General features: G+C 39.7%; 1 protein-coding gene across 1 annotated transcript in view; it reads right to left on the minus strand.

Annotated features, from left to right (window-relative positions):
- Window positions 1-14,179, minus strand: part of LOC124594856 (ATP-binding cassette sub-family C member 4-like) — a 289,353-nt gene that overhangs the window by 88,685 nt on the left and 186,489 nt on the right. The window lies entirely within an intron of this gene.

Raw genomic sequence — 14,179 nt, forward strand, 5'->3', positions numbered from 1 at the left:
ATACAAAATGTTATTGACTAGAAAAGGACCTAATAGTTTCTTTTCTGATATACACTATATTCTTTTCTGTTCGAAGTAGTATTGGAAGTAGCCACTCGTACATGTGTAAGGGAAATACACGTGAAATGAACAGCAGTAAGAACCTTCAGTATCTTTGTAACGTACAATTCACGCAGAACACAGAGAGCAGAAAATTTGCACACTCGGCCTTCACAGAGTCATTCCATGTATACTAGCAGTAAAAATATTTACGGGACGAAAATTGGCGGTGGGCATATTTCCAGGAGAAATTGGTCGTCGTAGAATGGTAATATCTCAAAAGAGGAATCACATGTGAGACAAATACATTTCTTCGATACCCGACAGCAGTGTTCTAAAGATAATGGACTGCATAAAGCGTTTGGGGTATGAAGTTCTGTATGGAAGATTACACTCCTCGTCCAGATGTATTGCTTATATTTACTAATTTCAGTCTGTGTCAAGTGCCATCTGACTTCTTAATCAAATACAACAGATCTTGCACAAAAAGTGTATAACTAATCAATACTAATAGAAAAATTAGATTCTAATCATTTTTATTTTCGACCTTTAAATACTTAATGTGCCTTCTAATGCTAGTAGCTCTGCTTTCTCACCACGCACTATACTCCTACCTTCTTCCCCAAAATATGTAGAGCAATTGCTTGCAGAGTTTGGAAATTACCTGCAAACCGTTGTGGTACTCCTACTACTCACTTTATTGCCAAACTTAACACAATGAGTGAGAAAGCGGCAAGAACGAATTAATCGATAGGACCAATGATAGGAGCTTAAGCTGTGGACATGTCTTAAGGCCATTCCTGTTCATGTTGTACCTGGCAGAGAATATTAATCGTAACTTAAATATTTTGCAGGTGATACAGTTATCTACAATGTAGCGTACTAACTGTAAGTAGCTGCGCAAACGTGCAGGCAGATTTTGATAACATTTCAGATTCGTGCAAACATTGGAAAATTAAATGTTCAGAAATGCATAATTGTGCACCTCACAAAACGCAAAAATGTAGTCCTATGAACAGAATCTCAATGAGTCGCAGTTGGTATCTGTCAATTCATGCAAATGTCTAAGTTTGCGGAGGTGCGTACGTAGGCTCAGCCGTAGACAAACCATGCACCACATTTCTGGTCACTGGAAAAATGCAATAAGTCTACAACGTATATTGCTTGCAAAGCACTCGCGCGATCCATCGTAGCATATTTCTTGTGCAGGACTAATGCCAGATAGGACTCTCTGGTTATACGGAAAGTATATGAAGAAGGATGGAACAAACAGATGCACGGGAAAGCGTCGTGGAAATGCAAAACCTCCAACTGGCAGAGGCCTGAAGATAATCGTCTATGCCATCTACCCCATGAAAGATTATTTACTAAGTTTCAACAAGCAGTGTTAAGAGAGGAATATAGGAATATGCCACAGTCCCCTACGATTCCTTCCCATTGGAACCGCGAAGCCAAGATTAGATTAATAACTACGCGCATTGAGGCATACATGCTTCATATGCTAATGAAAAGGAAAAAAAATTCTACTGTCTGGCATAATGAGAACCGCCCTCTGCCGTCCTCTTCATACTGGTTTGCAGAGCATGGATCTGTGTGTAGAATCTGATTCGAAAGTAGTAGATGAAGTGATGCGAAGAAGTGTTCTTAAATGATCTGGCTACGTGAAGCTTATTGTTGAGGGGGGACCTACCTTCAATAAGCACGAAATTAGTAGTGGAGGATTAGAGGAATAGTGATATACGAAACGGGAGGCGGGTAGATTTTATCTTTGGTCAGTCGTAAGACAACGTCTTTAAGAGAGGAATAATAAAAATGACTGTAAATGATGATTCTCTCATTTCTGTGTTGGTACTGAGTCATCGCACGTGTTTGTTGCAGGACCAGCTATAACTGTTACGTAACAATTAAGAATTCATGTACCACACGACACAGACAAATTAAAAAATAATAATAAATACGCCTACACCAACTATCGAACCCTTCAACTCGACTTTTATATCCTAAAAATTCTGCACTAAGTACTTGTAGCACCTCTCAGCTGTAGGGTTTAAAGATACTTTTCGTGTATGTCACTACAGTGTTGGCAAATCACCGTTATTTAATGCACAGAGCTAAATTTTATGCAGACATTTTTGTATTGGTACTACTCAAAAATTGGTGCAGTGATATACGGATGAGCGAATTTTTCTTCAGCCTGACACCTTTGTGTATTTTTGTTACGTCGCTAGGACTCCTTACGTCTGTATACAATGAGGCGCCCAAAGCCATAGAACAGCGATATGCACACATGTAAATGGCAGTAACAACATGTACACAAGCTATAAAGTGCTTTAACGAAGCTGTCACTTGCATTCTGGCTATTCATTTAAAACGGTTTCCGACGCGGTTATGGCCGCACGATGGGAATTAATAGACTTTGAACGCGCAGTCGTAGTTGGAGCTAGACGCATGGGACATTCTATTTCGGAAATCGTAACGGAATCCACTGCGTCAAGAGTGTGCCGAGAATGCCAAATTTCAGGAAGTACCTCTCACCATGGACAATGCAGTGGCCGACGCCCTTCGCTTAACGACGGAGAGCAGCGGCGTTCGCGTCGAGTTTTCGGAGCTAAAAACAAGCAACATTGCGTGAAATAACCGTAGAAACTAATGTGTGACGTACGACGAACGTTTCCTTTAGGATACTGCGGCGAAATTTGGCATAATGGGCTGTGGCAGCATACGACCGACGCCTTCGCTGAATGTACGACATTGTCTTCAGCGTCTCCCCTGGGCTCGTGACCTTATCGGATGGACCCTAGACGACTGGAAAATTGTGGCCTCGTCCCGATTTCAATAGCTAAGAGCTGATGGTAGGGCTAGATGGTTCAAATGGCTCTGAGCACTATGGGACTCAACTGCTGAGGTCATTAGTCCCCTAGAACTTAGAACTAGTTAAACCTAACTAACCTAAGGACATCACAAACATCCATGCCCGAGGCAGGATTCGAACCTGCGACCGTAGCGGTCTTGCGGTTCCAGACTGCAGCGCCTTTAACCGCACGGCCACTTCGGCCGGCGGTAGGGCTAGAGTGTGGCGCAGACCCCAGAAAGCCATGGACCCAAGTTCTCAACAACGCACTGTGCGAGCTAACGATTGCTCCACAATGGTATCGGTTGTGTTTACTTGGAACGAACTGGGTCTTCTGGTTCAACTAAACGAATCACTGACTGGAAATGTTTGTGTTCGGCTACTTGGAGACCCTTTGTAGCCATTCAACGATGTGATGTCGCGACTCACTTTAGGAAAATTCTGGACAGATCGAAAGGATGATTTGGCCGTCCACATCGCCAGACGTGAATTCCATAGAGCATTTGTAGGATATAATCCAGAGGTCATTTCGTGCACAATATCCTGTACCGTCAACACTTCCGCAATTATGGACCGCTTCAGAGGCAGCATGGCTCGGTATTTCAGCAAGGGACTTCCATCGACTTGTTGAGTCCATGTCACGTCCAGTTGCTGCATTAATCTTGACAAAAGGAGGCCCGACACGATATTAAAAAGTATCCCATGACTTTTGTCACCTCAGTGCACATGCTGGAACTAAAGTGGAGTCGTAGTTTGACAACACTACGTATTAACTCCGTGGAGCGCACGACAGTTCTGAAGTGTCAGTGGTGGATAATTTGTAACCGTGGCCATTCGAAATTAGAATACACCGAGCAATATTGTACCACAGTCCATTGTTCAAAACGATTATAATCTTTGCCAAAGTTCTCTATACTACCGAGACACAGATCTCTGATTTCAGTGCATAGGGTTTCGACGTTCCTATAGATTTTTGTCATCTCCATAGTCCGCCATGTTGTAATTAGCCAAAAAAGTTCTGTACTTACTTCCACCTCTGAACTTGATATTAGTAAGCGATGAAAAGGCTGAGTTGGAAGCAGAAGCGAAAAATATTTTCATTTTGCGTTCTCGTAACATTTCATAGCAACCATGTTGTAATTAGGCAAGAAACGAAACACGAGCATCTTTGGCTGGAGCGCTCAGACAGCTGAAGTTCGACATCCAGATAGTATAGAGGTCACAGTCTCAAACACATTTCACGTAATGTCACTGTGACTGTGTAAAACGAAGTAGTACCAGACTGTGGTGGGATATAATTACTTAGTGATATTTGCAAACAGTATTTCTGTGGAAAATATTCGAAAAATTTTGCACTATGCAACGATTAGTCAGTACTGACCGTGACAGAAAGTTAACTTTGCACGTGACTCTTTACAATCGTAATTTACTTTGTCCCCAGTTTTGCTGTTTTGTTTGGGTTGTGGAAGATATGTAATATACCTGGGGGATTACTTCACTATACGCAGTTAATTTTAATCTCAAATTGTGACGTAAGAGATTCTTTCTTCTTGCATCAAAAGGCAAATAAGTACAAAGTGTCACAAAACTAATTAACATTAATTGTGCTAAGAACGTCTAGAAAATATATTATTACTTTGTATGTAAATGTTAGGAACTGAGAGCATTGAGGAGATTGATGTACTGAAATTTCATAACGTGAAACTTAACTCCAACATGGGATCAGCCCAGTCCAACATGTCGAAAACTGCCCTGATTTTTTTTGTTTTTTTGTATTTGAGCAGTACACCGAAAGAAACACAACGTCAAAATTTTAGCTGCTGAGACACAGCGCAAGCTTTTTTTTTTTAAAAAAAAAAAAGGTTGAAATATGCCAAATTCTTAGCTCGCCAGGTGGCTGGCGAAATGTAGACCCCTGTGGTAGCTGCAGCAGATGGCGCATGTGCAAAACGACGGGCACATGTCATTGCTGATGACACTACGGTAAACATTTAACGTTGCACAACAAGACCGTAATTTGTAAATAGAATTTCAGCTTCCGTCGATAGTTCCTCTGACACAATTATTCATAACTACTATTCGCTCAAGTTTGCTGCTCATTTAATATCCAGCAGTTGCCTTTGCAGTATCGCTGTCAACAGTGGAGATGAAACTGAATCAATATTATTTGAGATTTCTTGGTATATGCTTACTAATAGCGTCTGTGTGTATGCACATTCCAGAGTTTAACATAATGTAGAATCCAATTAGTGTTTTCAACCTTGCAAATATGAAATATGAAGAACGTATTACCAGTATGAATCGAAATCACCTACTTCTCCTGAAGACCTACATATGTGTTATTTGCTAGTTAATTTCTTGGACATTCATTCCAATGATGTTGACATTTTGCTAGAAATTGTGGAAACATTAGAAGAAACAGGAAATAGCTAGCACACTTCCTTGAACAGTAAATGAACGACGACTGTTGTGCTATTTACCGTCCATTACAGATATAGGGTACCTTCCAAGCCCGAAAGAAAAGACGTACAGTAATAGCTTTCAGTGGGAACGAAAAGACTGTAAATTTCTTTCGATAAACCGAGGAGGGAGAAAACACTTAAACTTCAGCAGTGTGCAAAGCCGGTTTCGTTTCGTAGAATCTGAACATGAATTGTATAAATGGAAGGAATTGTTACACGAAGTACGAAATATGCGTCAAAATGAAACTCGCAAAATCGTGAAAGAAAAACTATTGAAAAGATTTCGAGCTCCTCGTGAGAGTCAGTGCACTATTACCGAGGCAGATCTACGAGACTTGAAGGTCTGAAATGCAAGGGAGACGAACATTGCTAATTTCCAGGCATCTTTCAGCGGTTAAACAGATTCACGGAATTATACGGTAAAATCAGAATTACGTAGTTTACCTCAAGTAAACATGTAGAGGAGTTGTCATTGATAGGTAATACTACAGAGAAATTCGTAGCTGACATGAAGACGAAGCTTCTTGTTATCCCATAAAAGCTGTATATACAGCCAATCAGTCAGGTTTTGTGTAAACTGCATTTTTATCATTTCGAGCGAAAAACGATAGAGTTGCTTGTGCAGCCGACGAATGTTTTAACAAAAAAAAAATGCTTCAAATGGCTCTGAGCACTATGGGACTTAACTTCTGAGGTGATCAGTCCCCTAGAACTTAGAACTACTTAAACCTAACTAACCTGAAGACATCACACACATCCACGCCCAAGGCAGGATTCGAACCTGCGACCGCAGCTGTCGGGCGGTTCCAGACTGTAGCACCTAGAACAGCTCCGCCATCCCGGCCTGCAATGTTTTAACACATTCGCATACAACAATACCAGGGGTCTTATCAGAGGATTACCATTTCCGCACCTTTAATTCTGTCTTCAAGAACATCAAGGCAGATTAGGACCAAAAATGTAAAAAAATGGAACTGTTTACTTGTAAAAGTCTTGTAATCAACGTAGCAAAATCTGGAAAATGGGAGTGAAGACCTTTCAGTGTCACATCCGAAACATCTTCTCACCATTTGCAGAAAATAATTCTTGCTATTGTTGGATTCCTGTCCTGTACATAACGATACCTCTTTCGGAGGAGGCCAAAGACTGTTAATTCCGATTCCAACCGGAACTAATAGTGTAATTCAGCCCCTATATAAAGAAATTTTTCGACCGTCTTAGGCATTTTTCAGGACAGTGTTGAACAATATAAATTCGAATAGCTCTTTATCATTTCAGGTCCATCAGCGTAACAGTATTGTTAAATCTGAGCCATTTACGCACTTTCAGTTTCCATTATCACGTTTTACGAAATTGATCAAATATGTCTATGCATCACAATATGCAGAACAGTATCAACGATCATTTCTTACTCCATCCCAGTTCTCTCTAAATAAAGCTAGTGAATTATTACTGCGAAGTGCCTGACTGCATTAATTTTTCTTTTGTTTTCGTCATCCAATGCATACTTAGCATTTCGTAACGATTACAGGTAATAAAAATGAATTGTTTCACTGTTAGCAAAATATACGTTATTCAAAATTTATCATCACAACTGAGCTGCAGGAATTGCTACGAAATATTTAATGTCAACAAATTAAAGTCCTGAGTCATGTAAGTCGTGTGTAATGTAACATCATACATCGCCTTGATTTTTGTTCCTCTGTTAGTCACTTGTGTAAAAACTGCATCTGTCGATATGAACTGCAAGTTACTCAAAAACTAATTCTTTGCGTTATTTTTGGTATGGTTTAAGTGCATAAAATTTACATGTGTGCGGAACAATGGCCACGGCAGTTTCTTACGTCTTTCCAGTTCGTCCACACGAAATTGGTAATTTCTGTGAAATACCTGAATATGTTAATTTTTTCTTTTGTCAGGTGTGATTGGTGTACGAAAAATGTTTGTTTTCGTGCAAACCGCTCTTACAAGCAGCTCTTCGTGCGAAAAAATGATTAACTTGAACATCTTTTAAGAATTACTTGCAGTGCGTCTTAGGACCTAAAACTCTGATGGTGAATTTCTTTCGATGTGTTCGTCTTGAGTGAAAAAGTTCAGATTAGTTTTCGATACCTCAGACTGGACAAATCCATTGTGAGTGTTATTTCTTCGCTCGTAGGCCAGAAACTGAAACCACATTACAGTTAAGTTGTAAAGAGTTCCTTATTATTCTAAGTAGTTGAATAGTCAATTAAACCAATAATTTGAACTCTAAATAGCAGCTACATAATTACAATGCACCATCATAATAAAATAATAATTCAAAGAAACGACATACATGCTGCTCTCGAAAGCGGAGTCTCATTATAAATTTAGTGAAATACATTTTCAGCAGCTGTTCCAACTATAAGTATAAAGCGCAAAATATTACGAATATTCCTGGCTTACGTGTACAGAAGTGCGAATATACAAATAAGAAAAAAAAGTTAAGGGGCGTAATGTCTGGAGAGCGGAGTGGCCAGGGCTGTTGGACCGTTCCTTCCAATCTACCGATCCGGACATTACTCCCCCCTCCAGACATTACGCCCCTTGACTTTTTTTTCTGGGGCTATATAAAGGACAGAGTCTTCGTCACACCAGTTGCTGACATCGGCGAACTGAAGGCTAGAATACAAGCTGCTGTGGGTACTGCGACAGAACACATGTTACGAAACATCTGGCGGGAACTGGAATACTGCCTCGACATTCTCCGAGCTGCCAAAGGAGCACACGCTGAGGTTTACTAACGTAAGTGGTCTTAAAAAAACTAGTAACACTAACCTTTTTAACGGCATCAAAAGTAAATTATTATGTCAAACGGTTATTCTGTAATAAATTGTTATAATCAGGGCAAGACTTTGTGCCCACCCTGTATAACATTAACATTAACATAGAGGGCCAGCTGTGTCTCGCATGACCGCTGTCTCCTCAAACCGTGCTGGTTTCTGTGGATGAGCTTCTCAGAGTCTAGAAAGGTCATTATGTCTGAACACAAAATATGTTCCATTATTCTACAACAAATCGATGTCAGTGAAATTGGCCGGTAATTATGAGCATCCGATTTTTTACCCTTTTTATAGATTGCTATGACCTGGGCCTTCTTCCAGTCCCGTGGAACGTTCCGCTGTCTCGATGATTTCTGATAGATGATGGATAAGAATGGTGCTATATTTGTAAAATAGTCAACATAAAATTTTACGGGGATACCGTTTGGGCCAGATGCCTTCCTGGCGACTAAGGATATTAACTGTTTTACAATCCCAGATACACTAAACACTATGTCAGACATCCTTGCATTTGTTCGATAATTGAAAGGGGGAATGGTGCTACAGTTCTCCACCGTAAACGAGTTTTTGAAAGCTAGGTTTAGGATTTCGGCCTTCTGTTCATCATCATCCATTACATTACCCGTACTGTCAGCAAGAGAAGGTATTGAATTATTTGTAGCGTTTATAGATTTTACGTACGACCAAAATTTTTGGGGCTATTTTTAGAATCTGCAGATAAAGTATTGATTTAAAATTCGTTAAAAGAATCTCTCATTGACATTTTGACAGCAGCTTTCAGTTCACATAATTTCTGTTTGTCAGCGGGGCAGTGACTATGTTTAAAACGACTGTGCAAAATTTTCTGCTTTCTCAGAAACTTCCTAATATGTTTGTTGAACCAAGCTGGATCCTTATCCTCCCCTGTATTTTTGCTAGGCACATATTTCTCTAGCACGTGGTGGAAATACCTTTGAATTCCGATCAAAGATGCTCAATATCTTTGTGTCCCGCGGTGAATGCTTGTAGCTGACTAAGAAAATATTCATTAATGAAATTTTTATTTGCTTTCCCAAACAAGAAAACTCTACGCTTTTTTCTTCTTTTTTGCAACTTCCACTGATATAGAAGCCACAACGACATTATGGTCGCTAATCGAGTAATTGTGTGTGAACCCTTAATTTCTTTTTGCGCGCGCGCACACACACATACACATACACACACACACACACACACACACACACACACACACACACACACAACACATTTATGCAAAACATTTGTAAAGGGTTTAACTTGCAGTATCTCATAGTACGTTAAAGGATGGTCAAAAGTATCCAAACGCTCTGAATTTTCTTTGTGCCATCTTTTCCCAAAAAATTACGTAAAGCAAAATTTGAACAAATCATCTAATTAATTATTTTCCACATATAAAATGTTGTCAAATATCATAACGCAGGCAGCCAGTAGAAAGATTAAACTCACTGACTATGTATTTTGCAAATCTCAGCTTGTGTGAGACCGGTACGTATGCAGTTTTGTCGAATTGACGACAGATAACGTGCTTCGAGAGTGCGAAAGTATTGACTCAGTGAAGAACTTTTATTTGTTCCGATAAGTCTCACATTGCATTGAAAAACACTCACGGGCACTACAACTTAAAGGTGAACTTGTCGACAAAAGAAAACAATGTTGTTATCATGTAATAAACTCGTGTGATAACAAATTAATGTGAACATTATAGTAATCCCCTCAAATTAATTGTTTTTAACATCTATGATGTTTGTCAAGTATCACAATGTCTAAAATATCTCTAAAAATATATTAGCAATGCGAAAAGTGCAATGTTTATATCGAATTTGCGTCTAAAACATGACTGTGAACTCTAAAGCAAAGATAAGTTTTGGCAAGTTTTATATACATTTATATATACTCTTGCCTCATTAAAGTAAGCATTTCAGAGAGGAAATTTACTGTGGATTATAAGTCAGAGAGATGATGATGAGGCAGATGTGAAAATATTCTATGTAATTTTTTTATGTTGTGTGCACATATGTATAATGAAAACTGATGATGAGACAATACAGTGGATTAGACAGATGTAGAATATCTGACCACCATTAAGCTGAACACTATTGGGTGGAGAGAATGATGGTCATTGAAGAATGATGGTTACCGGAGTGCACAATAATTAAGGTACCATTTTCTGCAGTTGTGAGTGTGATCAAGGTAGTTTTACAACTTTGATCTTTTGGACCTAAAATGTAATGTCAGATGCTGGTTTAAAACGTTATTTGTGATTGTTTAGGATGAAAATAGCATTGGGTTATTTACTTTAGAGTTCGCAGTCATGTTTTAGACTCAAATTTGATACAGACATTACACTTTTTGTCCGCAGCTCGTGGTCGTGCGGTAGCGTTATCGTTTCCCACGCCCGGGTTCCCGGGTTCGATTCCCGACGGGGTCAGGGATTTTCTCTGCCTCGTGATGACTGGGTGTTGTGTGATGTCTTTAGGTTAGTTAGGTTTAAGTAGTTCTAAGTTCTAGGGGACTGATGACCATAGCTGTTAAGTCCCATAGTGCTCAGAGCCACGTGACATTACACTTTTTTTCATTACTGATACATTTTTGCAGATGTTTTACACATTGTGACGCTTGAACAACAATGTGGATGCGGAGCACAATTGATTTGAGGATATCACTATAATATTCACATCACTCTAATATCACACGAGTTTATTACGTGGTAACAACATTGTTTACTTTTGTCGACAGGTTCACCTTTAAGCTGTAGTGCCCATGGGTGTTTTGCACTGCAGAATGCGTGATTGGACGTGAGATGTCGGAACAAACAAAAGTACTTTATTCGTGGTAACAACATTGTTTACTTTTGTCGACAGGTTCACCTTTAAGCTGTAGTGCCCATGGGTGTTTTGCACTGCAGAATGCGTGATTGGACGTGAGATGTCGGAACAAACAAAAGTACTTTATTCAGTAAATACTTTCGCAATCTCTACAAAACTGCGTGTGTACTTGTCTCACAGAAGCTGAGTCTTGCAAAATGCATAATCAGTGAGTTCAGTCTTTCTATTGCCTGCCTGCCTTATGATATTTGAAACAATTTAGACGTGGAGAATAATTAATTAGCTGCTTAGTTCAAATTTTGCACATACACAAGTGGTGTTTTACGTAATTTTTTGGATAAACATGGCGCAAGAAAATTCAGAGCTTTTGAATACTTTTGAGCATCTTTTAAAGTACTATGAAATGTTGTAAGTTACTCCTTTTACATAATTTTTGCATCACTATGTTGTGTTTTGTGACGGTCAGCGTAATGAAAAATAGGGCTGCAAATGCCTCTGCTTGCTGGTTCTCGTCGTCTAACTCGGGGATGATATCAAACCCTTACTACCGCCAGATACTTTTGTTTGACACTTGTTGAACTGCATAAATAAAATACTCTCAATGCTGCTGAACGAAAAGTATGAACGTTAACCAGGGTACTGTCTAGGAGGCTGATGTCAAATGAGGAATCGAATGCGTGTGTTACGTTCATTAAAATACGCAAGTTTTCATTCGTAACTAAAAATAGTTTACTGGCGGTATCTATGAAACTGTTACGTGCCGTTTTAATTATTGCTCGAGCTCCCAACAGCGATACTGAAAACGCAATAAATTTTAATAAAAGTTGTTGAATACTGAAGAACATCAGATGAAACATAGAAAATCGATCAATTCGCTACAACATGACCACTCCCGATGATCTAAAGTTCATTTGACAGCAGCTTGCACTCGTGACTGTCGGATGCCACAAAATTTTCAGAGCCCCGACCGGTTTAAACACAGTTAAAGAAATGGTTCAAATGGCTCTGAGCACTATGGGACTTAACATCTTAGGTCATCAGTCCCCTAGAACTTAGAACTACTTAAACCTAACTAACCTAAGTACATCACACACATCCATGCACGAGGCAGGATTCGAACCTGCGACCGTAGCGGTCGCGGGGTTCCAGACTGGAGCGCCTAGAACAGCTCGGCTACTTCGGCCGGCAAACACAGTTAAAGTTCAGTGGCTCTGTTTCAGAATCAGTCCCCTAAGCGTGGTGGAAATAATTGGAGTCCATCCTAGGAACTAAGTCCCATTGGTATTCCAAAACGCAGTTCGGAATGCTCAGAAACAGAGTCCCACAGTAACGCGCCAGCGGCTAAGTGTGGCGACACACGAAAGGAAACAGAGTCCCACAGCTACGATTTTGCAGCAAAGTCCCGTTTGCTGCCAAAAAAATCACCAAAAGACTCAACGAGTGAAAAACACAAATTCCTACCGTGTTCCACACCGAAAATATTGTAAGTAGGGATTCTTTGATAAAAATTGTATCTTCCGTTTGGGCGCACACATGAAAGTCGGCTATGTTAAACACTTCTGGAACCGCAAAAACTAACAGCAATGTGTCGCGTCGAGCAGCACAGGTCTGGCGTCGTCAAAGGAGAGCAGAATTCTGTCCTGGAGATTTGTGTTAGCACCGGTTAAATACCTTCGATCCGAAATTGCCCAAGCTACGTCACGTAACTGCTTTCCATTGATCACCACTTCTTTACATAACTTTTTACATAGAAGAGCAATCTTAATTGCGTTTGCACCGCTATACACGCACCAAAAACTCTCCATTATTTAAAATTGTAGCTGAAATAGTTTACTGAGAATTACTTTTCAATGTTTTGCAATTATCCTTGTAGAGTGCGAAAATAGTTTTTGTCCATTTATGCCACTAAACGACATTAGAGTTCTTTATAAGGCACCACTTTCCATATGGATTTGAAGTGCTCTTTCTGATGCGCTGATCATAATTTATGTATATACAAAGGTAAAACAAATATTAGAAAAACTATGCAAAAATTATTAATAAACAAGACAACATACCATAATAATTACAAATATCACAAACTAATCATGCTGAAATGTGTATAACGACATCCACTATCTACCACCGCCTTGCTGTTCGTGCATCTGTCTTGTATTATTTGTTATAATTCATTATTATCAATAGATTAATAAAATTGGTGTTTTACCAGTGAAATATTAATGCTGTAAGTTATACAAACATCTCAGTCATTGCGTTTCGATGAAACCTTTAACATGAGCACTCGCTCTACTCTGTACCTGCATTGTTTCAAAAGTTATAAATTATTCAGAAAACTGCACATGTTGCAGATTTGTTTATGTAATATCTTTTGATATAAATTCGTATAAATCGTGTCAGAATCTCGACTGATTCGTACTAATCTGCATTTGAGTGTAGTCAATGCAAACGCGGATAAAGCATTGTCTTAAAGCCGTGTGCTAGAACGGAGTAAACCCTGGTGACATCACGTAACCCCCGCCGCTTGAAACTGACATGTCCACGTGGAGCGGTCTGCTACTGATCACTCGTTCGCCGCCTTCTTCCCCCGCTGGTCTCACCAGCCGCCGTGCGAGCTCCCTTTAAGCGCGACCCGCAAGCAAACTTCTCGCCCCGAATGACAACAATTGACTGTCACATCACAGTTTTTGTGTGTGTGTGTGTGTGTGTGTGTGTGTGTGTGTGTGTGTGTGTGAGTGAGTGAGTGAGAGAGAGAGAGAGAGAGAAATTGTGTCTGTGTGTGTGTGTATGTGTGTGCGCGCGCCGCAAAAGGAAATTATCTTTCACACACAGTTAACGAACCGTTTTTTAAGAGAAGGACCATGTGCTAGGAACATTATTTTTAATTTATTTTATTTCTTTTTTGAAAACTACGTTCTGATCAGGCTACCTCATAGTAATAATTCACTGTGATTGTCTGGAGAGGAGTGAAGGTGTAAAGTACAGTTGGACTCCATATACAGACTTTTCAAATTTATTTTATTTAATGAAACTGCATTCTGATCGAACCACCTAATTTTAACACTAAACTGAGATTTGCAGCAGGTGGGAGAGAAGGGTGAGGTGGCAGGTAGGAGTTACAAATGACAACTGCGCTAGTTCCACTATATTGGAGGTTTTTTTTTTTTTTTTTAACTCAGGCTG

This window comes from Schistocerca americana, chromosome 2 (genome assembly GCF_021461395.2).
Source record: "Schistocerca americana isolate TAMUIC-IGC-003095 chromosome 2, iqSchAmer2.1, whole genome shotgun sequence".
Lineage (NCBI taxonomy): Eukaryota > Metazoa > Arthropoda > Insecta > Orthoptera > Acrididae > Schistocerca > Schistocerca americana.